The sequence below is a fragment of the Protopterus annectens genome, chromosome 15.part0 (assembly GCF_019279795.1).
Source record: "Protopterus annectens isolate FY-2018-M chromosome 15.part0, PAN1.0, whole genome shotgun sequence".
NCBI classification, from domain to species: domain Eukaryota; kingdom Metazoa; phylum Chordata; order Ceratodontiformes; family Protopteridae; genus Protopterus; species Protopterus annectens.
This window is the reverse complement of record NC_056749.1, coordinates 856,860,935-856,887,612: the sequence shown is the minus strand read 5'-3', so window position 1 is coordinate 856,887,612 and position 26,678 is coordinate 856,860,935.

Below are 26,678 nucleotides of genomic sequence, written 5' to 3'. Positions count from 1 at the left end.
TGTAGCACATGTCTTAAGGTCTGACTTTTTTATAGCATGATCCATGTATTGTTTGCTATGTGAACAATATCACAGTGACAGCTTCCTCACTCACTGATGCTCGACTTTGCACTGCTGCAGTTTCTGTTCACATGACCATAGTTGAGGCATTGCTATAACATTCGCATACTGCTGTACCATTCATTATAACACACCAGTTCTTAATTCACACAATAATTGCAGATGCCGCAGACAATATCCATTGCTACTGCATTGGAAGATGCATGCAAAACCCAGCTGTATAGGGAATCCACTCATAATAGTGTGTTGTTTGTAAGTGTTGTTATCCATACAGCCAATACCTATGTCAGTTAGCGATGGTTCAGTCAATTGTATTACATTTGGCACAGTGAGCTCCCACAAATCTTTTTGCCCATACAGAACTTTGTTATGCATATCTGTTAGGAACTGACAGTGTAGACTTCCCTTCAATGTGTTGCACAAGATGCATGTGTGATACGTCTTACTGTGTTGTACTCATTAAATACAGAGATCATTCACAGCATTGATGGCATGGGTTTGATTCTTGCATGTGTGTCTTGTGGCTTATGTTTCATGCATACCTCTCAAATGGCCAGGATTGCCCCTGAATTCACCACCAGGTTTAACACTGTCCCACTTAACCCCTCCAAAGATGTTTATTTTTGGAAAAGGGGTGGTAAACTCTCCTTATAGAATACTGACAAGCATTATAGTTGTACACATATGTTCCTGCAAAATATGTATAATAAGTTAAACTCACATATTCTGGCAAAGTCACAGATTAATATTGTTAATATTTTAAAGTTGTTATTGATTGTGCCTGCTTCTGTCAGCAGTTGTCCATGAGTCTGTTGTGAGGTATGCTTACATTTCAGTCATATTCAAGCAAGTCATTTTGCAGATCTTCACAACATGAACATACCCACTATTGTATATGCTATCCTGGCTAAATGTCCTCAACAGTGAGCATGTTAGTGATATTTATATCACAACTATTCATCTCCACTGACATATAACATTGTGTAACAGTCACATATATACCGTCATGTGTGATGATGTACATATACTCGCATAGGAGATGTAAACAGCAGTACGTACTGTGCTATCTACATATATGCTTAATGTTATGCTCCTAACTTGCCTTGGAAGTGTGCATACATTGACATATCCTATCTGGGGCACATTGACATATTTTACATCTCCTCTTCCTCTTTCTTCATTCCTATCATTCATGTCTGTAGCCATTTTAATCAGCACACTTTCCCACCCTAGTGTATTTAAGTTTCATTGCATTTGCCCTTGCTGTTCACACCAACATCTATTATTTCAGTGTGAAGATACTTGTTGTAATGTACATAACGATGAGTACACTTTTCTACAATGTTTTAATAGTGCAGGAATTGCAGTATTTTCATCCTGGTAGTCATTGTGGCTGTCCGTGCAATATCAAAGAGCAGTTTTCCCATACACAAACTTGCATGCATGTTCTTTCTGTGTTTGGGCTGCTCTGCATGGTTTCCAGGCCGGCAACACTGTTGCTCTCCAACAAACATGACTTTTATTCATGTAAACCTGATGTGCAGCATGCATATGCAATTAGCACTGCTGCTCATCATGCTAACATATAAACTCCATGTAGGCTTTGTGCCTATGGAGTGAGTTTATTGAATCCCTGGGAGCATGTTTTTATTGTTGGCTTCTTCCATTGCAACCTCTTTCCGCTTCTAAGATAGATAATTTAAGTTATACATAATGACTTGCTCCGTCTCTACCTGCTGGATTTCATAGGTTCATAGGTTAGTACTAGGTTAATTGCTCTTGTGGGCAATTACCCCATGTGAGAATCAAACCCTGCACCTTGTGTTTGTTAGACAAACACCATAACCATTATGCCAATCTCAGAAAGCCTTCCTCATCTCTTCCACAAGATGATATCACCTTCCCAGCCAACAGTGGGAAAGCTACATATGCCTATTAGTATTGTCTTATCCTAGTAATTCTGTTGTTAACAACTTGTAGACCCTTATAATAAAATTCATACAGTGTATACCCTGCTCATAGCCTGCTTCCGAGACATAGATGGGTATGACCCTGACTTTGGCCCAGGCAACCCAATTTTGAATAGTAGCTTGAGAGCTGGAGAAAGTGAATAAGAAAGGATGTTTTTTTGCCATCTTGGGAAGGAGGGGAGTGGTCCTCATCTGAAGACCAACCACCAGTAAGTGGCAGTATTCAGATAATGAATTAAAAAGAATTTAGAGAGGTGGACTAAGTATTACAATCACAGATACCCTCATTAGTGCGTGTATATAACTGTGTGTGTGTGTGTGTGTGTGTGTGTGTGTGTGTGTGTGTGTGTGTGTGTGTGTGTGTGTGTGTGTGTGTGTGTGTGTTTAAGTGTGCACACCCATGGGGAGAGTGTTGTAGTTCCTTGTGTTGATATGAGTGTCCATTTCAGCCACCTGAAGGTGGAGTCAGGTCCATAATAGTACTGTCATAGCCTGCGTTAGCAGATGTAAGTGAGGCACAAACCACCTCAATGTTTGAATGTATAATTGCCCTTTTGACTGGGTTGTGCCAGTGCTAGGGAACAGAGTACTAGACGATAAGTATGATCTATGCTGACATGATAGGACTTGATGGTTGGTAGGAAGAGTGAGGAAAAGATGTAAGAAAAAAAAAAAATAATATATATATATATATATATATATATATATATATATATATACACACATATATATATATAGATTCACTTCAAAAGCTCGACATACTGAAATCTCGAATTTCAGTATCTTGAGCCCAAGAAGTTGAATCCACAAAACAACGAAAACTAAAAACCGTGAAATTCAAAACCTCGAATACTGGAGGTTTTGAATTTCGTGGTTTTACTACACATGCACACACACACACACACACACACACACACACACACACACACACACACACACACACACACACACACACCATCCACCACACAAACACACACACTCACTCTACTACATGAAAGCCCCGCTGAACCCCCCACACCCCCCTTACTTAAATATTCTCATAACTAGGTCGCACTCCATACAACCACACACAAAACACCACCACACAAGCTACATTCTCCTTGCACACACACATCACAGCAACAAAACACATTAACACACACCACAGCCCCTACCCAAATCCCTTAACACACACACATACACACACACATAGACACACACACACTTACCTGAATACATGACCACAGTGGAACTTTAGAAGCGCAAAATTCAAAACCTCCAGTATTTGAGGTTTTGAATTTCGCTCTTCTAAACTTTCACTATTATGTGGATTCAGCTTCTTGGACTCTAAATACTGAAATTCGAGATTTCAGTATTTCGAGCTTCTGAAGGAACCCATATATATATATATATATATATATATATATATATATATATATATATATATATATATATATATATATATATATATATATATATATATATATATATATATATATATATATATATATATATATATATAAAATTTATTTATATATATATATATATATATATATATATATATATATATATATATATATATATATATATATATATATATATATATATATATATAAATATATATATATATAAATATAAATATAACTAGGGTCAAGAACATATGTGAAGAATTTGAGAGCTGTTTTAATACTTTCCTCAAAGGGCTCTATAAGTTATGGTAAAATATTGGAGCTATAGTATCAGCCAAATAACTTCAAATGTACAAGAAAATATTCTGTTCCTCTAAAGCAAATGGGGAAAAAGTATAAGTATCTGCTGCTATCACCACAGTAGGTACAAAGGTTTAAATCAAAATATTCTGAAAACACAGTAAAGATTCACAAGGTCACTTAAGCCCTAATAGTTGCAGAGTAGTTTATAGTCCATAGAAGAAATTGGAGTGATTGTGAAAGCATATCAGAATGCATGATATAACTAATTACACAGATTTTGGAGACTAATGGCCATTGTCACATTGAAATGGCATTGTGTGACAGATTAAGAGCAGGGTTATTTCTATGTACATTGTAAAAGCATGTATAAAAATTCCTTCCACAGAAGCACATAGCATTATTGGAAACTTTTAACATTAAAGTACCCATGCAACTAACATAGGTTCATAGGTTCATAGGTTCATACTAGGCTGTCTGCCCAAGGGCATTTATAAGCCTAGCCCATAGTTATTTGGCTTTCGCCACCCCTTTAGTTTGAATAAAAATATGCCTATTATTTTGCTGTGCCTCTGTCAAGCAGTGACACTGAAGTAATCCCTGGGGTATATCTGCGATCCCCCATCCATTGGTCAAGATTCCTCTTGAACAAGGCCAGCGAGGTGCTCTGCCTCACATGTACCGGGATTTTGTTCCACAGCATAGGGAGTCTCTGGGTGATGAATCTGTCCCTCCAGCATGTTCTATTAATAACCGTGTCAAGGTTTAAGTCTACCGCCCTTGTGGTTCTGAGGGATCTAGATTTTTGAGGTGAAGCATATTCATCAAATCAGGGTTTGACATGGCCTTATATGTCAGGCACAGGTCACCTCTGAGCAAGCGGTATGAGACTGAATAGAGCTGGAGTTCTTTCAGTCGGGCAGCATAAGACATATTTTGAGACCCTTTATCCTTTTGGTGAGGAACTTTTGGGGCCTTTCCAGCTGCTGCAGGTGTCGGGTCAGATACATTCCGAATGGGGCATTGTACTCAATCATAGGTCTAATGAGTGATGAGTACAGGGGGACGATGACCTCCCTTGATCTAGATGTGAATCCCTTCATGATCAGGTGGGCAATGTAGAAGGTTTTCCTAACTACTTTAGCAACATGAGTGTCAAACGAAGGCTACTGTCAACCTGGGTCCCCAGATCCCTGATGACTTCTTCTGTGCTCAGTGGATTGCCACCTATATGGTAGCTAGGGGTAACCTTGTTTTTCCCGAAGGGTATGACTATGCATTTCTTGGCATTTAACTTTAGGCCATGGCTCTGGCACCAGTTATCCGTTTCTGTGAGGCCATTCTGAAGGATATCTGTGTCAGATGTGTTTTCGACTATGGCCCAGTTTGCAGTCATCTGCAAACTTTGTCAGCCATAACCCTCCTGTGTTTGCTTGTACTTCAGAAAAGTAGATGCCGAACAAGAGTGGACCCAGGACTGAGCCCTGTGGGACACCACTTGTGACAGGCTTTGAGTCTGACATGGCTCCAGCAACTCTGACCCTGTGGGTTCTGTCACTTAGCCAGTTTGCAACCCATCTTGTGATGTATGGGTTTACATTCAAGCTGATGAGTTTTTCGATGATACCTGAGTGGGGTATTGTGTCGAAGGCCTTTGCCAGGTCAAGGTAGGCTGTATGGACTGCCTTTCCCTCATCAATGGCCTTGGTGACTGTCTCGAAAAGTCAACCAAGTTTAAAAGGCATGATCTGCCTTTGACAAAGCCAAACTGGGTTGGATCCAAAGTCTGCAAGTTCCCTATGTCTTTATTTATGAGTTCCATTATGATCCTCTCCATGGCTTTGCAGATAAGGCTTGTCAAGCTAATGGGACGGTAATTTCCAGGGTCGGTGGAGGCACCGCCCTTGTGAAGTGGGACCACAGTCGCCGTGCGCCACTCCTTGAGTGCGTATCCTGAGGAGAGGCTAAGATTAAACAGCTGTCCTAACTGCGGGTTTAATTCCTCATTGAGTTCATGGAGCACACAGCCGGGGACACCATCTGGTCCCATGGATGCTGTGTTTTGCTTTGGAGAGAGCAGTTCTCACCTGGGCGTTGGAGATGTTTGGGGGCTACAATCCTCTGGTATAGATATCTCTCCTTTGGGGAGGGGGAGAAGTTTGCACTGAACCTGTCAGCCAGTATGTTGGCAATGTGTGTAGGTTCAGTAATCTTCACATCATTTTGAACTAATTCTGAGCATATCTGGGAGTTTCCTCCTAGGTTTCTAACATAGTTAAAGAAGGCCTTATGATTGTCTTTTGAGTCCTTGGCGATTTTTCTCTCAAAATTTGCCTTGGATGATTTTATGAGAGCTCTTAGTTTTTTACTTATAATGATCAAAGGTGTCTTACCTTTCAAGGATTTTGCTCTATCTTGTAGTTGCTTCCTCCTTTTGTTGTAGAGCTTGTTTATGGCTGGGGTCCACCAGACTGGACGCTTGCCTTTGGTACAAAGAGTCTTAGTTTTGTTTGAGATTGCCTGATCCATGCAGTCCTGTAGGTGCTGGTAGAAGGCATTTGTAAGTGATTCAGCGGTTTGAGTAATGTTTACCACTGGCTCAGGGGCCTTAAAGGAGACCACACTAGTTTTAGAAGTGTGAAGTCGGCTTTTGAGAAGTTTTTCACTGTGGTCTTTTTATTTCAGGTGGGGCGGGATGAGGACCTCCAGCGAGATTAGTTTATGATCTGAAGTCACCAGTGAGGGGTATACTTGCGGTGTTGAACATTGTGATCCCATGTTCGTGATGATGAGATCAAGTATGTTTTCTCCTCTTGTGGGGATGGTGACTAGTTGTTCCATGGCATTTGAGTTTATGAACTCCAGGAACCTTTGGGCTAGAGTGTTTGGGCTTGAGTAGTGTTCCCAGTCTATATTAGGGTAGTTGAAGTCACCTAGTATGATGGTGTTTGGAGATACATTTATCCCTCCATTGTTTTAAGGAAGGCCATGTGAGGTTCCTGAGTTTGAGAGGGTGGCCTGTAACATGCTACAAATTGCAGAGCAGTCTTGCCTATGGTTAATTGCACCTGGATGGTCTCCGATGCATTGTGCGTTGCCACCAACCTTGAGGTGTGGGTGTCCTTTATGAATATGGACACCCCCTCCTTTCTTGGTGTTGTCCGGATTTTGGGGCGGGCATGATATGAGGTGAAACCTGCTAGTGCTGGGGTGCTCTCAGGAGCCTTGAACCAGGTTTCTGTCACAGCACAGACATCGATGTTCTCCATACTGAGAAGGGCCTCGAGTGCGTGCATCTTGAGATTGAGACTTCTGGCATTGAGCAGCATTACCCTTAGCTTTTTACTTTTTGTGTTCTAGGGTGGTAGGTTTAGAATTTGAGCCTTGCCTAAAAAGGCACTATGGGGTGGCAAGAGCCTTTGCCAATATCCGGAAGCCTAGGGGTGACAGGTGCAAGCCGTCCCTTGTGAAGCAGCGTGGCTTGTCCAGCATGTCATCCCAGGCAGACAGACATTGGATCCCCTTTGAATGACACCAGAATTTAAGCCAATTATTAAAGCTGATCATCTTATCACTGTATTGTGGCATCATTCCAGGTGAAGGTAGGATACTGCTCAAGGTCAGGGTCATACCTGCCTGGGCTACATAATCAGAGAGCTCCTCAATGTCTCTTTTCATGTAGTCCAAGGAGGTACGTCTCAGGTCGTTGACACCAGCGTGGACAATGACTGAGTCGTACTTGTACCTGCTGTTGAGAGACCTGAGTGCTTGTGTTATGTGGCGGATTCTAGCGCCCGACAGGCAGCTTACTGTGACCTTCTCCTTACTCAGTCTGGTGGCGGACGTCAGTGTGTCTGACTATGGAGTCACCTATGACAAGTATGTTTGGTGTTGTATTTGGCCTTAAGGGCAGTGACTGCTTTGCACACTGATTTTGTTGTTTATGTGTTGTTTGTGTGGTGTATTGAGTTTGCAGTTGCTTGGGTGTCTGCTTTGGAGGCCTCTGCTGTTTAGGTAAATTTTACTCAGAGCCTCGAGTATGTCTTAGTGTGTTTATGTGTTTGATTCAGTGGTGTGGTTGAGTTATGTGAGACTGGTATTGTGGTGTGTGTAGTTGCCTTCTCCTCCTGCCTGGTCTTGCCAGTCCTGAGTTGAGAGAGCTCAGCCTCCAGTCTGGCTAAATAGCTGCATCTCTCACAAGTGTTAGTGTTACGTGGGAGGAGGAGAGGGTTGTCCGTGTACATGAGGCAATTGTAACATTGTCTCAGAATTCCCAGATTCACCAAATGGGCAGGAAAGGACGCCAGCATCTGACCCTTCGACATGCTAGAAAGAATTATGAGTTGGTATGAGACAGAAAAGTAGTGGGCTTAGCAGGGAAGTGGGCACTCCTGGGGGGTTTTGCTAGTGAGAGATTTGTATAATATAGGAGTGCTTGACCTGCAAAGAGAATGCTTATAAGACAAGGGCTATGCTTATAAGACAAGTGCTGAGCTTTTTGAGAAGAAAAAGCTATTTGGAACAAGTGCTGTACTTTTTAGTGTAGGTGTAAACTGTTTAGGTTCCTAACAGAGCAGTTCTAAGGGAAAAATTGAAGAACAGACTTTCTGGAGCCAGAAAGAGTTTAACCTTGTTTAACCGGCGCTGCCCGATGCTGCTCTAGTGGCAACTCTGTGCTAAATCGCGCTAAAGCACGTTAATGCGTGCTTGATAGCAGGGGCTGGAAAGAAGCAGGAATAGACCCAAAAGGGAAAATAAAACTACAGTTTCAAGTCAGTAACCACCTCTACGGGGGGCAGGGAAGCTGCTCAATGTTAGTCACTGCCAATGATCAACAGAGAGACCCTCCTTCAGCCCAAGCAAAAATGGCCTCACAGAAACTTTCAAACAGTTCAGGAACAGCAAGCCTGTAACTGAACTTTTTTAACTCTCAGAAAAGTGGGAAAAAAGCAAGATTTTTTTTTTGTTTTGTTTTTACAGAGATAGCAGAGGTTCACAAATAATATCAAGTTATAACAGTGCAGTAAATGACCCCACACAAGAGTGCTAGGTCAAGGACAGAAAATATGCAAGTTTTAAGAAAAAAACGATTTAAAATTAAGTGCAAACAGGAAATTCAGCAAACAGCTTTTGGTTGTGCTCTAAATACAGCTACTAATACAGAAATCAAGTTTAACAAGCCAGAAAATGCTCAAGCTAGGCAGCTATGCAGAAAAACTTAGCAAATAAACAGAGAAAAAATACTTAAAATCTCAAAAGTGGCTCCCTTCTTCTCTCACCGTTTTTTCCTCTTGGAGGGTGCTTCACCAACAGCCAACAAGCCTGAAAAGACGCCCAAACCACGAGGCAACTAGGTTTTAAGAGAGGAAGATGAAGGAGTTATGGAAATGACTCCTAGTGGCCAATAAAACTACAGTTTCAAGTCAGTAACCACCTCTACGGGGGGCAGGGAAGCTGCTCAATGTTAGTCACTGCCACTGATCAACAGAGAGACCCTCCTTCAGCCCAAGCAAAAATGGCCTCACAGAAACTTTCAAACAGTTCAGGAACAGCAAGCCTGTAACTGAACTTTTTTAACTCTCAGAAAAGTGGGAAAAAAGCAAGATTTTTTTTTTGTTTTTGTTTTTTACAGAGATAGCAGAGGTTCACAAGTAATATCAAGTTATAACAGTGCAGTAAATGACCCCACACAAGAGTGCTAGGTCAAGGACAGAAAATATGCAAGTTTTAAGAAAAAAACGATTTAAAATTAAGTGCAAACAGGAAATTCAGCAAACAGCTTTTGGTTGTGCTCTAAATACAGCTACTAATACAGTAATAAATGTTGTGGAATCCTCGCCAAAATAAACTAATTATGCATTTAATAAGTTAGTTAAGGTTCAATGAGGCAAGCGTGCATTCACTGTGGTGAAAACTTCATATAATATCAATGATTTCTTGGTGAAGTTGAGGTGTGTAAAAAATAATGCAAAAAAGCTAAAGCAAGTGAGTATTTAATTCAAAGCATGGCAAACACAAGATGAAGACAAATGGAATAAGACGAAAGGTGGTGAAATGAAGGTGACACAGATGGAAGACAATAATGAAGTTAAACAGAAAAGGATCTATGTACGATACTATATACCTTATCTGAAAGGGACCACAGGACAGGACCACAGAAAGGGTGGTCGGAGTAAAGTTTAAATGGGATGGTATAATGATGTTACTGCATACACTGTTTCCCTTTGTGATGAGGAGATGTTCAGTCATATACCACTCAAGTAAACTGTCCCCTTAATGCAAAATATTTGTAGCCAAAAGTTAGATGTTAGTCATAAAATTAAGTTGCACGTAAAGCACGTGATACCGGATTTGTATTTGCATAGCTAGGAAGGAAAACCCAACTAAAGTGAAAACTAAACTTGTATTATATCATTGCATTGTAGTTGGTAACATAAAATCGCAGCAGTAAATATACCAGTCAGAAAGTATAGCATCTGTTCTGTCACTTTTCTGCTGATGACACGGGAACACTGAAAGGAACAAAAATCACAACTAACATGCAATCATAATGTTAGCATTGTCTGAAACAAAAGGTGATCATTGTCATGCTAGTTTTCAGATATTATTGAGAAGTGTATAAAACGTAAAAGTTGCGGAGGACTGATGCATTAACCAAAGAAGAATAAGGTAGATAATCTTAAATAATTCTTTTGGTGCTACAAAGGCAGTTCAGAAGATAAAAGCATACTCATGTATAGAGCGTTTATTGACAATTCATTTTGTGGCATCCATTCTATTGTTTCCCTTACCATGACAAAAGGACTTTTTTATGCATCAGTAATTGTGTGTGTGTGTGTGTGTGTGTGTGTGTGTGTGTGTGTGTGTGTGTGTGTGTGTCGGGGGTGGGGGTGTATTGATGGAGGGTTATTTTAATTAGTCATAAAAACCTGAGCATTAAAATGAAAAAAATCTTCCAAAAAGACTTTTTGTTAGTTTCAAGAAGCAAATCGGTCTCTACCATACAACTATCTCACTTTTGGAATAGCATCTGCATAAACAATATGGCAAAATGTAATGGATCAGATACTCAAGGAATCTCACAGTTGCACATTGATAACCTAATAGTAACAGAGTAAAATGATGAGGGCTGTACTGTAAAAGGTACTCTTTAAAATAGTGTTGTCATCCATCTACCTACGTACTTGAATCATCAACAAGGCATCTTTATTGCCCCCTCAGGTAGGGCATCATAGAGAGAGTCTTTTAGATCTGCTAGTGAAAAGGATTTTATCTGGACTAATCCTTTGTTCTCTGCCTCTCATTAATCCTGTCATCCTCCTGGTCACTCGTGGGATACCAGACCTGTCTCAAGATTTCTTGATTGCCTTTGTTTTACATTCCCATCCTTTGCACAAAGACAAGAACCATGGAGAATCACATTTTTGCTATGTATGTCAGAAGAAAAGTAATGCAGGTTCTGTACTGTAGTGGCTTCAGTGGCACTTTAAGCTATGAAATATGTCAGTCCTTCTTCCATCTGTTTGCTGCTTTGAGTGCATGCTCCATAGTAACGTCAGCTTATGATAATTAATAATTGGATATCAACTGCATTTTACTTGACAGATTTCACTTTCAGGTCATGCATGCACACATGAAGCAATTCAAAAAAGAAATGAGTTGAGCATGGCCACCACGGCTACTGTTAACACTATTTAACTTACACATTAAGGGATTCTTAACCCTACCTGCATAGTTTATAGTCTCTGGACCTAACTACTACCCACAGATGGCACGGAATAACCAATATTAGACATGTCAGCATAGTTTATAGTCTCTGGTTCTAACTACTACCCAGCATATGGCACAGAATAACTGATATTAGACATATCAGCATAGTTTATAATCTGTGTACCTAACTACTACCCACAGATGGCACATAATAACTTAATTTAGACATGTCAGTCAGCATACATTTGCAGGGGGGTTGCCAACAGTAAGGAGAAATGCAAAATCAGCATTCTTAAACAAATTAAAGTAATCAGGAGATAAAAACCTCTCCGCATACCTTATTGTGAAATTAGATATCACATCTGGAGTAAAATAAGTCATATCAGTTGTAAGAGTTGAAATAATTAGTTGTCAACCTATGTTCATATCATTATTGTGTATGTCTTGAGTTTTAGCTCACTCACACAACAGTCACTACTAAATCATTAGTGTAACTGAAGGATTTTTCTTAAATTTTTGCCACAAGATAACTATTATTTATTGTTGCCTACCCATGTCTATTGCTGGTGAGTTGCATCAAGCCTTGGGTAATCTTTGAACATTAAAAGTTCTCTTATTTTAGTATCTCAGACCTTTATGTGTATGTGTTGTGCTTAGGATCATAGGAGTTTACTAGGCTATCAACCCAGAGGTCATTTCAAGCCTAGCCATTTCATTCCAATGTAATACCACAGATATGCTGGTCAATACCCAGGACCCAGGATTACATTTAGTAATGACTGCCCATGTCTAGGAGGGTGGTAGGCACTATCCCCTGTAAGAATTTACGGTGCCCCATCCACTCATCTAGGTTCCTCTTGAACAGTGTCATAGAGGGGCTCTGTTTCACATGAATTGGTAGCCTATTCCAAAGATGTGGCAGTTGCTAGAAGATTAATCTGTCTCTTCAGTATGTTCTATTTAAGTTGCAGGCCATATTTAGGTCCCTGGAATGGGTAGCTCTAGTCTCATTTGATTTACAGATATGCAACAAGTTCATTAGGTTTAGGTCTGAGACTGCTCAGTAAACCAGGCATAAGCCTCCCCTAAGAAGTCTAGCAACTGCCTCATGTACACAGACATCCCTCTTCTCTTACCTCCCAACACTATGACTTGTGAGAGATGCACATATATAGCCAAATTGGAAGCCAAGCACTCTCCAGCAAAGACTGGATTAGCCAGTCAAGAGGAGAAGATTAACACCTGCACCACACCACGTTCAATGCATAACCCTCCAGAACATACACCACCACAACCATCACAAAACGCACACCTACTTTTGCAGAGGCTCTCAATAAAAATCTGCTCAAACAGAGACCTCTGAGGCAGAAACGCAAGCAACTACATCACAGCACAAACCGTGAGACACATAGCTCACACAAACAGTGTGCCACTCAAACAAATCCCATAAGGTAAAACAACTTACCCAATACACTAGTTATAGGTGACTCAATAGTAAGGCACACTGATGTCCCACTCACTAGGTTGAATAAGGAGAAAGTTACGGTCAGCTGCCTGTCAGGTGCTAGGATCCACCACATAATGCACACACTTAGGTCACTCCACAACAGGTACAAATATGACTCTGTCATTGTCCATGTTGGTGTGAATGATCTGAGACCTACCTCCCTGGACTACATGAAAAGAGACATAGAGGAGTTCTTGGATCTTGTAGCCCAAGCAGGTATGACCCTAGCTCTAAGCAGCATCCTACTGTCACCCAGAATGATACCACAGTACAAGCAGAAAATGATTGACTTCAACAATTGGCTAAGTTTCTGGTGTTATTCTAAGGGGATCCAGTATCTGTCTGCCTGGGATGACATGATCGACAGACCTCAATGCCTCACCAGAGATGGCCTGCACCTGTCACCCCAGGGATTCTGAATACTGGCCAAGGCTCTTGCCACCCCTATAGTGCCTTTTTTAGGCAATGTCCTGAAGACAAAATTTTCACCATAAAAGCTACAAGCAAACAAAATTTGAAGGTAATGCTAGAAGTCTAAATCTCAAAATGCACTCGCTCGAAGCACTCCTTAAAATGGAGAACATCAACATCTGTGCAGTGACCAAGACCTGGTTCAAGGCTCCGGAGAGCACCCCAGCACTACAAGGCTATAATTCATACCACACCTTTTGGCCCCTAAACCTGGACCGAAGCACTAAAGGTGGTGGCGTCTCCATATTCATAAAGAATATGCACACCTCCAGACTAGTAGCCCAACATAACACATCAGAGATACTTCAGGTACAACTAACACTGGGTAAAACTGTAATCCAGGTTGTAGCATGCTATAGATACCCCACCATGTCCCAAGACTCACACTCCACATTCCTAAACACACTGCAAAATATTAGGGTACAACACAATACCCTTATACTGGAAGACTTTAACTACTCCTCCATTAACTGGAAAGAAAAGTACTCTTATACCAACACACTTGCTCAATGTTTTCTGGAATTCATTAATTCCAATGCCCTGGACCAACTCATTCTTACCCCCACCAAGGGTAGAAACATCCTTAACCTGGTCATTACTAACATGGGCGACCATTGCTCTACACCAGTAATCAACTCCTCCCTGGTCAGATCTGACCACAAGCTAATCCCCATGGATATCCACATCCCACTCTCACTGCCCCCCCCCCCAAAAAGGAAACCACTGTAGAAAACTTCTCCAAAGCAAATTTTGGGCTTCTAAAAACAGAGGTGGCTAATTTCACGTCACCCATGCAAATGGAAAATAGGTGCATGACTGAATCATACACCAATGCACTGTATGAGCACATACACAAGTGCATGGAATGGGCCATACCAAACAGAACCAAGATGCACTCCTCCAAAAAAAGGAAGCCAATCTGGTGGTCCCCCACCATAAACAAACTCTACAACAGAAGGAAAAAAACTGTTGCAGAAAAGGGTGAAGTCCCAAGACTTGAAAAACTCCTTTGTCAGCCTCAGCAAAAAACTGAGATCCATCATCAAATCCTCTAAAGATAGCTATGAAAACAAAATTACTGCAGATCCTAAAGACAACCACAAGCCATTCTATATTTATGTCAAGAATCTACATGGCAATACTCAGATCTGCTCTGAGTTACAGCACAATGGCAATACAGATACAGAACCAAATGATATTGCCGACATATGACAGGTTCAGTGTGAACTTTACCCCCCTTTCACCCCCTAAAGGGCCTATAACAATACCTGAGGAATGGCTACACAGTTAAAAACCGCACTGTCCAAAGCCAAGAATACAGCTTTCATGGGACCTGATAATATTCCTGGCTGTTCCTGGCTGTGTTCTACATGAATTACAAAGTGAACTGGCACCACGCCTGACTACCCTGTTCAATCATGGTCTCATTTCAGGCTTTGTTCCTACTGAATGGCGCACTGCTATGGTCATCCCACTCCACAAAGGGGGAGCAACTACAGACCCTGGGAACTACCGCCCCATTAGGCTGACGAGTCTGATATGTAAGGCTATGGAGTGCATCCTCATGGACCTTATAAATAAGGATATAGGGAATCTACAAACTCTGGACCCCACGCAGTTTGGGTTTGTGAAAGGTAGATCATGCCTGCTCAACCTGATAAACTTCTTCAAGTCTGTCACCAGAGCTGTGGATGAGGGCAAGGTAGTTCACACAGCCTACTTAGATCTTGCTAAGGCCTTTGATACCATCCCTCACTCAGGAATCATAGATAGACTCACTAAACTAGGAAAAAAACCCTATGTAAGATGGGTTGCCAATTGGCTCACTGATAGAACCCACACTGTGAAAGTAGCGGACTCCAAATCTGACTACTGACCAATTACAAGTGGTGTCCCACAGGGATTGGTCCTAGGTCCTCTCCTGTTTGGCATCTACTTCTCTGAAGTTCAAGTCAACACAAAGGGACTCTGGCTGACCAAGTTCACAGATCATTGCAAACTGGGAGCTATTATTGATACTCCAACTGATGCAGACATTCTACAAAAAGGCCACACAAACACCAATGACTGGTGCCCGAACCATGGCCTTAATCTCAATGCCAAAAAGTGCATTGTCATTCCCTTTGGGTAAAATTCAGTGACCATGAACTACCACATAGGTGGTAGCCCACTAAACACCGAAGGTGTGATAAGAGACCTGGGGACACAGGTTGACAGCAACCTCTCTTTTGATAACCACATTGCCACTGTAGTCAGAAAGTCCTTCTATGTGGCACATCTCATTACAAAACGTTTCTTATCCAGCAAGAAAGAGGTCATAATTCCTCTCTACTTGTCCCTCATTAGACTTGTTATAGAATACAATACCTCATTTGGTATGTACCTCACTAGACACATACAACAACTGGAAGGGCCACAAAAATACCTCACTAAGAGGATCTTAGGCCATAGACACATGCTCTATATGGACAGACTCAAAAAACGCCAGCTATTCTCTGTCTCTTATCGCCTACTTAGAGGCGATCTCTGCTTGACCTAAAAAGCCATGTCTGACCCAGAGCTGCTAAATATGCAGAAAGAAATCCCAATCCCTCCATGCCACATGCTCCAGGGACCTAAACCTCATTACTACAATAAACAGAACATGCTGGAGGGACAGGTTCCTAACCCAGAGACTTCCCATACTCTGGAACAAACTTCCCATTCACGTCAATCAGAGCACTTCACTGGCCCTCTTTAAGAGAAATCTTGACGAGTGGATGGGCAATAGGAAGTTCATCCCAGGGATCACTTCAGAGGCCTTGCTTGACAGGGGCACTGGAAACTAACTCTGGGCGGCATGATGCCAGGGATTCTTCTTGGGCTAGGCTTATATAGGCTTCAGGGCCATTAGCCTATACACACCTATGAACCTATGAGCCTATGGTACAGAGTATAATAACAGGGACTTTAGCCAGTCGGTGTAAGGCATGTGCTGGAGTCCCTTGATCATCTTTGTTAGAAACCTCTGAGGTCTCTCCAATTGCTGCAGGTGCTTTGTATGGTACAATGTCGAACAGGGTATTGTACTCAATCATGGGCCAGATTACTGCAGAGTATAGAGGGGTTATAACATCCTTTACTCTTGAGGTGATGCCTAAGTCTGCTATGTAGAAAGTGTGCTACGTTGAAAGCCTTTCTTACTACAGTAGACACACAATGGTTGAAGTTAAGGTCACAGTCAACTTGTGATCCAAGATCTCTTACAACTTCATGGGTACTTAGGGTATTGTTGTTGATTTGACAGTGTGAAGGGACATTGTTTTTGCTAAAGGGAATGATGATGCATTTCTTTGCATTCAGCTTGAGACCATGACTAAGACACCAGCCAGTCACTGGTGTGTGTAAGACCCTCATGGAGTATACTGACTTCATTTGGGGATTCAATAATTGCACCCAGTTTGCAGTCATCTGCAAACCTGATCAGCCACAACCCCTTAGTTTTGGCCTGAACTTCTGAGAAATATATTGCAGTCATACTGCAACATGTTAGAGTTCACTAGGCAGAGCATTAGCTACGCCTACCATATATCTTTCACAAGAGATGTGTTAATAACAGACATTTTATGTTTTCATAAAAGCAGACATCAGGAAAAAAGAAACACAGCTGACAGGATTCAAACCTGTGCAAGGCTTAGTCACAGGCTTCCAAGTAAAGTATTTGCCAGGTATGCCATTTAAACTCCCAGTTAAAAGATGTTCATGATAATGGACTGCAGATAAATACTGGAAACAACATTGTCCAACAGCATCCCACCCTCAGTGGATGAGAACCATGCATGCAGTGCACTGAACTGTAACTCTCACATCATTACTGCATTCAGTCATGGACGCTGTTACAGAAAACGCAATCCTATTACTCTGCTTTTATGTTGTGTTTAATCTCAGATTTGCTTACTGATGCACAGTGGTGCTAAGCTCAAATGTACATCCAATAACAAAATCTTAACACGTGTAGGAATTTTATTCATTTCTGGCACATGAGATGAGTTGCCACTGTCCTGTGTTTAAGTGTGAGCGGTGATGTTACTCTGAAAACCATCACTCAATGTAGAAGACTAGAATTTCATTAGCACTTCTTTGACAAATGCCTTTTGTATGTATCGATTTTTGATATGATTTAAGGTTAGAATTGTGAGGACAGGATATAAATAATCAGTGAAAGACAGCATATGTGACAATGGTAAGCTAACACACACATAAGTAATATTCCATCATCATTACAGGCTGTACTTTCAGGTTTGATACCAACGGTTGACTGACACACGTGTACGTAATATTCCATCATCATTACAGGCTGTACTTTCAGATCTGATACCAACGGTAGACTGACACATGTGTACGTAATATTCCATCATCATTACAGGCTGTACTTTTAGGTTTGATACCAACGGTAGACTGACACGTGTATGTAATATTCCATCATCATTACAGGCTGAACTTTCAGGTTTGATGCCAATGGTGACTGACACACGTGTAAGTAATATTCCATCATCATTACAGGCTGTACTTTCAGGTTTGATACCAACGGTAGACTGACACACATGTACATAACATTCTGTCATCATTACAGGCTGTACTTTCAGATCTGATACCAACAGTAGACTGACACGTGTACATAATATTCCATCATCATTACAGGCTGTACTTTCAGGTTTGATACCCATGGTAGACTGACACATGTGCACATAATATTCCATCATCATTACAGGCTGAACTTTCATGTTTGATACCAACGGTAGACTGACACACATGTACGTAATATTCCATCATCATTACAGGCTGTACTTTCAGGTTTGATACCAACGGTAGACTGACACGTGTACGTAATATTCCATCATTATTACAGGCTGTTCTTTCAGATCTGATACCAACGGTAGACTGACACGTGTACGTAACATTCCATCATCATTACAAGCTGTATTTTCAGATCTGATACCAACGGTAGACTGACACACATGTACATAATATTCCATCATCATAACAGACTGCACTTTCAGATCTGATACCAACAGTAGACTGACACATGTGTACATAATATTCCATCATCATTACAGGCTGTACTTTCAGGTTTGATAACAATGGTAGACTGACACATGTGTACATAATATTCCATCATCATTACAGGCTGAACTTTCAGGTTTGATACCAATGGTGACTGACACACGTGTAAGTAATATTCCATCATCATTACAGGCTGTACTTTCAGGTTTGATACCAACGGTAGACTGACACACATGTACATAATATTCTGTCATCATTACAGGCTGTACTTTCAGATCTGATACCAACAGTAGACTGACACGTGTACATAATATTCCATCATCATTACAGGCTGAACTTTCATGTTTGATACCAACGGTAGACTGACACACATGTATGTAATATTCCATCATCATTACAGGCTGTACTTTCAGGTTTGATACCAACAGTAGACTGACACATGTGTACATAATATTCCATCATCATTACTGGCTGCACTTTCAGGTTTGATACCAGTGGTAGACTGACACACATGTACATACTATTCCATCATCATTACAGGCTGCACTTTCAGGTTTGACACATGGCAGACCTGTATCCATCTCTTTGCCATTGAGCACATATACTTAACAACAATTCTAAATTCAGGTTGGTATAGATATCATGACTGTTATTGTGCAGTTTCTGTCTAGAGAGTATTGAACACCTTAGTATATATAACTGGAACACATACGGTGACACCTGTCCTGAGACATTACCGATACCTACATGTTGGATAACTATCACAAAGTAATGATTGTGTGGCACTGTACTCTGATACAATGTTATTTTGCTGTATTAATTGCGTTCCTTATATTTCCACATGGTTATTATGTAAAAAAGTAGTTGTAACACTTGCATGTTTGTCAGACACTGTCACCATGTACATTTTAGGAACATGGCTCTTTAAGACCTAATTAGTGGAACATTGCACCTAATGAGGTTAATTTGCAATTTATGGTTGTGACACACTCCCAGCTAATTGGGCTTCCCAACTGAGTACACCTCACTGCAGGTATTCAGCCATTTGCATGGTATCGTGTTGAACACAACACAATGTTCAATTGGTTTGCTCAACATGCAACTTGAGTGATTCAGAAATGATAGTGAGTTGAGAACTAATTATTATATACAGTAGATATAAAAAGTTTACACACCCCTATTAAAATGCCAGTTTTTAGTGATATAAAAAAAATTAGACCGCAATAGATCACTTCAAACTTTTCCCACCTTTAATGCGACCTTTAACTTGTACAATGCAATTGAAAAACAAAAAAAATATGTTAAGGGAAAAAATATTAAAAAAAAACCCATACAATACACTGGTTGCATAAGTGTGCACACCCTTAAATTCATACGTTGTTGTGTGTGCACACTCTTTAACTAATACTTTGTTGTGTGTGCACACCCTTAAACTAATATTTTGTTGAAGGACCAAGTATTCATTAAAGATAAATACACCTCTAGATTGTTAAACAGCTCAATTCCCTTGAATTACTTCAGGTGCAATTGACTGTAGGTAAGACCCCTCTTCAGGTCATTGCTAGCTATAGGACCCCATCCATGAATTAGGACATCCACTCAGCCTACTTGGAACTTCTTGAGTCAATCAAGATACAACCAAACACCCTGGTTTTGGGAGACTTTAATTACCCATCCAATGAATGGGTAAATTATTTGTGTTCTAACTTACTTGCCCAAAGGATTGTGGCCTTCATTAACTCTAATGCCCTGAACTAGCTGGTTGACACACCCACAAGGGGCTCAAACATCCTGGATCTGGTCCTCACCAACATGGGGGACCGCAGCACCGCCCCTAGTGTGTGGCCATCCCTGATGAGATCTGACCACAAACCAGTCTTGCTAGAAGTAACTATAACACAAGACCCCCTTTTGCAACAACCAGACTAAAAACATTCTCCAAGGCCAATTGCACCTTCTTATGTGACAGCATAAATAGCTTCATAGCCCCTTTCCCCATTGCTGGAACAGACACCTATGCTGCATTATACACCAATGCTTTATATAAGCAACTGAACAATTTTATTGACTCTTCCATACCTGATAGAACCAAAGCAAGATATTCAAGGAAAAACCAACCTTCCTGGTAGACAGCTGCCATTAACAGGCTATACAAAGGAGAAATAAATTGCTGTCTAAGAGTAGGAAGGAACTGTCTCAAAACTGGAAACACTCCTTCCTCAACTTAAACAAGCAAATAAGAATCCTAGTGAAGTCCTCCAAAGCTAACTACAAATCCAAATAAGCTTCCATAACTAAGGATAACCACAAGACGTTCTTTAGTTACATCAGTAACCTCAAAGGTAAGGCCCAGATATGTGCTGAACTCGTAGTTAATGGTACTACATATACAGAACCTGTGGACATAGCAAACATGCTGGCTGACAAGTTCAGTAAAAACTCCACTCCTCTGTTCCCACCACATATACATCCCTAACACCTGTCCCCCACCTAGTATCTCTGAGGAGCTGGTCTTAAACACCCTCTCCAAGGCAAAAAACACAGCATCTGTGGGACCAGACAACATCCTGGGATGTGTTCTACATGGGCTAAAACAGGAATTAGCATCATCACTGAGCACACTTTTCAATTACAGCCTAAGCACTGGCTTCATCCCAGCAGAATGGAAAACAGCTACAGTCATCCCTTTACACAAAAGGGGGGGCATCCATGGATCCTGGGAACTACAGACTCATTAACCTGACCAGCCTTATCTGAATGGCCATGAAACAAATCATCATGGACCTTATTAACAAAGGTATAAGAAATCTCCAAATGGTCACCCCAACTCAGTTTGTCTTTATCAAAGGGAGATCATGCCTGTTAAACTTGGTAGACGTCTTTGAGACAGTCACCAAAGCTCTAGATGAGGGCATGTCCTAAACGAGGGCAAATATGTGCATACAGCCTATCTAGACTTAGCCAAGGCCTTTGACACAATCCTCCACTCAGGCATTATTGATAAACTCACTCAGTTGAGTATCAACCCATAAATTGTTAGGTGGATTGCAAACTGATTTCTGGCCCAGAAACTGTAGTTTATTGGCCGTTTGGCCAGTTTTTCCATCTCTTTCAACGGTCTCGTTTAAAAGCCCATGTTTATGCTTGTTTCCTGCCTTTCCTGTAACTAGTCTAGTCCAAATACAGATTTGCTGTATCCAGGACTGTTTGTAAGTTTCTGAGCAGTGCCAAAGTCTGCTCTTCATTTTTTCCCTTAAATCTGCTAGTTCTCTCCTCTCCTGCACTTTTACTAGCTTATTAGTCTAGCACTTTACCAGACTTCTTGGAGCAATTATTGTAGCACACAAAAGTGCTACCAGCACTAAAGGCTCTACAAGGAAACAGCTCTAGTACTTAATATTAATGCCCACCCCTCCAGGCATGTCTTAAGGTCGGTTCCCTGTGCTTTCTCCTATTAACCTGGTGAACTTGGGCATCCTAAGGCAATGTAGTAACTGCTTCATGTACACCGACAACCCTCTCCTCTTACCTCCCAACACTCAGACTTGCAAGACATGCACTTATATATCCAAATTTGAAGCCATGCACTCTCCAGCCAACACAGGAATAGCTGGTCAAGAGGAGAAGTTCAACACTTGCACTACACCACCACATGGAACACATAGCCCTCCAAAACACACACCAGCACTGTCTTCACATAAAAACACAAACCACACACCCACCTTCACAGAGGCTCTCAAAAAAAATCTACCCAAATAGCAGAGACCTCCAAGGCAGAAATGCACTTGACCATCACAACACAACACTAATCACGAGACACATAACCCTCCTAAACAGTGTGCCACTCAACCAAAGCCCCTAAGGCAAAAGAGCATGCCCGACACACTAGTCATAGGTGACTCGATAGTGAGGCACACCGATGTCTCACTTACAAGGTTGAATAAGGAGAAAGTAACAGTCAGATGCCGTTGAGGTGCCAGGATCCACCACATAATTCATGCACTCAGGTCCCTCAACAACAGGTACAAATATGACTCTGTCATTCTACATGTGAGTGTGAATGACCTGAGACGTACCTCCCTAGACTACATGAAAAGAGATATGGAGGAGTTCTTGGATTATGTTTCCCAGGCGGGTATGACCCTAGCCCTGAGAAGCATCCTACCATCACCCAGAATGATACCACAGTGCAAACAGAAAATTATTGATTTCAACAATTGGCTAAGTTTCTGGTGTCATTTTAAGGGGATCCAGTGTCTGTCTCTACCTGGGATAACATGACTGACAGACCTTAATGCTTTGCCAGAGATAGCCTGCATCTGTCACCCCTGGGTTTCCAGATATTGGCCAAGGCTCTTGCCACCCCTATACTGCCTTTTTTAGGTGGTGTTCCAAAGACCAAATTACCACCGTAAGAGCTACAAACAAATGCAATCAGAGGATCATGCTGCTCAATGATAGAAATCTAAATCTCAAAATGCACTTGCTCGAAGCACTCCTTAAAATGGAGAACATCGACATTTGTGCTGCAACAGAGCCCTGGTTCAAGGCAGCAGAAAGCACCCCTGCATTACAGGCTATAACTCATTCCACACCTTTCGGCCTGAGAACTTGGACTGAAGCTCCAAAGGTGGTGGTGTTTCCATATTCATAAAGGATGCACACACCTCCAGACTGGTAGCCCAACATAACACATCAGAGATACTTCAGGTGCAGCTATCATTGGGTAGGACAGCAATTCAGGTTGTAGCCTGCTATAGGTCCCCAACCATGTACCAAGACACACACTCCATGTTCCTAAGCACCCCAGAGAATATTAGGGTTCAACCTAACACTCTCATACTGAGTAACTTCAGCTACCCCTCCATTAATGGGAAAAACTACGCATGTACCAATACACTTGATCGAGGCTTCCTGGTATTCATTAATCCCAATGCTCTGGACCAGGTCGTTCTTACCCCCACTACAGGTAGCAACATCCTTGACCTGGTCATTGCTAACATGGGTGACTGTTGATCTGCAGCAATAGTCAACTCCTCCCTGGTTATATCCGACCACAAACTAATCACCTTGGAAATCCACATCCCTACCCCCCCCCCCCCGCCCTGCAAAAGTAACCAGCATGAAAAATTTCTCCAAAGCTAACACTGGGCTCCTAAAAACAGAGGTGGCTAACTTTACGGCACCCATGTAAATGGTGAATAGTTGCATGGCCACCAGATCATACACCAGTGCACTGTACGAACACGTACACAAATGCATGGATCTCACTATACCCAATAGAACAAGGACGCTCTCCTCCAAAAATAGGAAGCCAATCTGGCGGTCCCCTGCCATAAACAAACTTTAAAACAGAAGGAGGAAACTGATGCAGAATAAAGTGAAGTCCCAAGACTGAAAGAACTCCCTTATCAGCCTCAACAAAAAGTTGAGATCCCTCATCAAATCCTCTAAAGCTAGCTATGAAAACAAAATTGAAGCAGATAGTAAAGACAACCACAAGAAATTCTACAGTTATGTAAATAATCTCCATGGCAATACCAAGATTTGCTCTGAGCTACTGCACAATGGTATCTCCTATACCGAGCAAACAGATATTGCCAATATACAGGCCAACAGATTCAGTGCCAACTTTACCACCCCCCCTCCCCCAAAGGACCAATCATAATACCAATAGATTGTCAGGCACTTAGTATAACTGCTGCACAGGTTAAAACAACACTGTCTAATCCAAAGAATACAGCTTCTATGGAACCTGACAATATCCCTGGCTGTGTTCTACATGAACTACAGAGTGAACTGGCACCTCACCAGTGTGCCCTGTTCAATCACAGCCTCACCACAGGCTTTTTTCCTACCAAATTGGTCATTGCTACAGTCATCCCTCTCCACAAAGGAGGTGGAACTACAGACCCTGGGAACTATTGCCCCATTAGCCTGACAAGTCTGATATGCAAAGCTATGGAACACATCATCATGGACCTAATAAACAAGGATATAGGGAATCTCCAAACTCTGGATCCCACACAGTTTGGTTTTGTGAAGGGTAGATCATGCCTGATCAACTTGGTCAACATCTTTGAGTCAGTCACCAGAGGTGTGGATGAAGGCAAGGTAGTTCATACATCCTACCTTGATCTGGCCAAGGCCTTTGATACCATTCCCCACTCAGGAATCATAGAAAAACTCACTAAACTAGGTATCAACTCCTATATCACTAGGTGTGTTGCAAACTGGCTCACAGATAGAACCCACAGTGTGAAAGTAGCTGACTCCAGGTCAGACTGCTGACCAGTCATAAGTGGAGTCCCACAGGGTTTGGTCCTGGGTCCTTTCCTGTTTGGTATCTACTTCTCAGAAGTCCAGACCAACACGAAGGGACTCTAGCTGACAAAGTTTGCAGACGATTGCAAGTTGGAAGCTATTATTAACTCCCCAAGTGATGCTGACATCCTACAGAAAGCTCTCACTGAGACCAACTACTGGTGCCAGAACCATGGCCTTAAGCTCAATGCCAAAAAATGTGTCATCGTCCCCTTTGGGGAAAAACCCGGTTCCCATAAATTACCACATTGATGGTAGTCCACTGTGTTATAAGAGATCTGGGAACAAAGGTTGATAGCAACCTCTCTTTTGACCACCACATTGCCACTGTGGTCAAAAAGTCCTTCTATGTGGCACATCTCATTACTAAGGGTTTTGCATCCAAGAAGAAAGAGGCCATTGTGTCCCTCTACTCTTCCCTCATTAGGCCAATCATCGAGTACAATGCCCCATTTGGCATGTACCTCTCTAGACACCTGCAACAACTGGAGAGGCTGCAAAAGTACCTCACAAAGAGGATCCTAGGCCTTAAACACGTGTCCTATATGGACAGACTCAGAAAACTCCAATTATTCTCTGTCGCATATCACCTGCTTAGAGGCAATCTCTGCTTGACTTACAAAGCCAAGTCTGACCCAGCTCTGTTAGAAATTTTACATCTAAAGAAATGCCAATCCCTCCACACCACACGCTTCAGTGACCTCAACCTCATTACCACAATCAACAGAACATGCTGGAGGGACAGGTTCATAACCTAGAGACTGCACATCCTATGGAATAGATTTCCCATACATGTCAAACAGAGCACCTCACTGGCCCTCTTCAAGAGAAATCTTAATGAGTGGATAGGAAATAGAAAATTCATCCCTGGGATCACTCCAGTAGTGCTACTTGACAGAGGCACTGGGAACTAAGGTCGGGTGGCATGATGCCAGGGTAATCCTATGGGCTAGGCTTGTAAAGGCTCTAGGGCCATTAGCATAGTACACATCTATGAACCTATGAACCTAGATCTCATACGGTCAGAATAGGGGACTCCACCTCCTCAGGCAGACCTCTAACCAGTGGTCTACTAGAGGAATTAGTTCTGGGATCCCTACTGTTTGCAATCTACTTCTCTGAAGTACAGGCTAAAACTAAAGGACTGTGGCTGATAAATTTGCTGATGACTGCACACTGGGAGTGATCATTGATTCCCCTAGCAATGTTAACTTCCTGCAAGAAGGTCTTACACAGATGAAAGACTTGTGCCAAAGTCATGGTCTTAAATTTAATGCAAAAAAATGCATTATCATCCCCTTCACCAAGGGTGATGTTCCTGCAAACTACTACATCAATAGCAATACCCTAAGCACCCAGTCAGTGGTGAGTGATGTGGGCACATAGGTCAATAGCAACCTTACCTTCAATCACCATGTCTCCACAGTGGTAAGAAGGGCATTTTATATTGCTCATTTCATAAGTAAGAGCATTGCAACCAGAAATAAATGAGGTTATAACCCCCCTGTACTCATCCCCCCCGTACTAATTCCCTCATCAGACCAATAATACAGTACAATGCTCCCTTCAGTATATTTCTTTCCAAACACCTGCAGCAATTGGAGAGAACACAAAGGTTCCTTACAAAGAAAAATCAGGGTCTTCAAGGTCTGTCTTATGTGGATAGACTGAAATCATTTTCACTTTGCTCTGTGTTGTACAGAATGCTCAGAGGTGACCTGTGCCTTGCATATAGGTCAATCTCAGACCCAGCTTTAATAGAAATGCTGCACATTCAGAACTCAAATCGTACATGGGCCACTCACTCAAAATACCTTAACCTGGTATGTGACATCAGCAGAACCTGCTGGAGAGACAGATTTGTCTCACAGAGGATGGCCCACCTTGGGAACAAACTTCCTATTC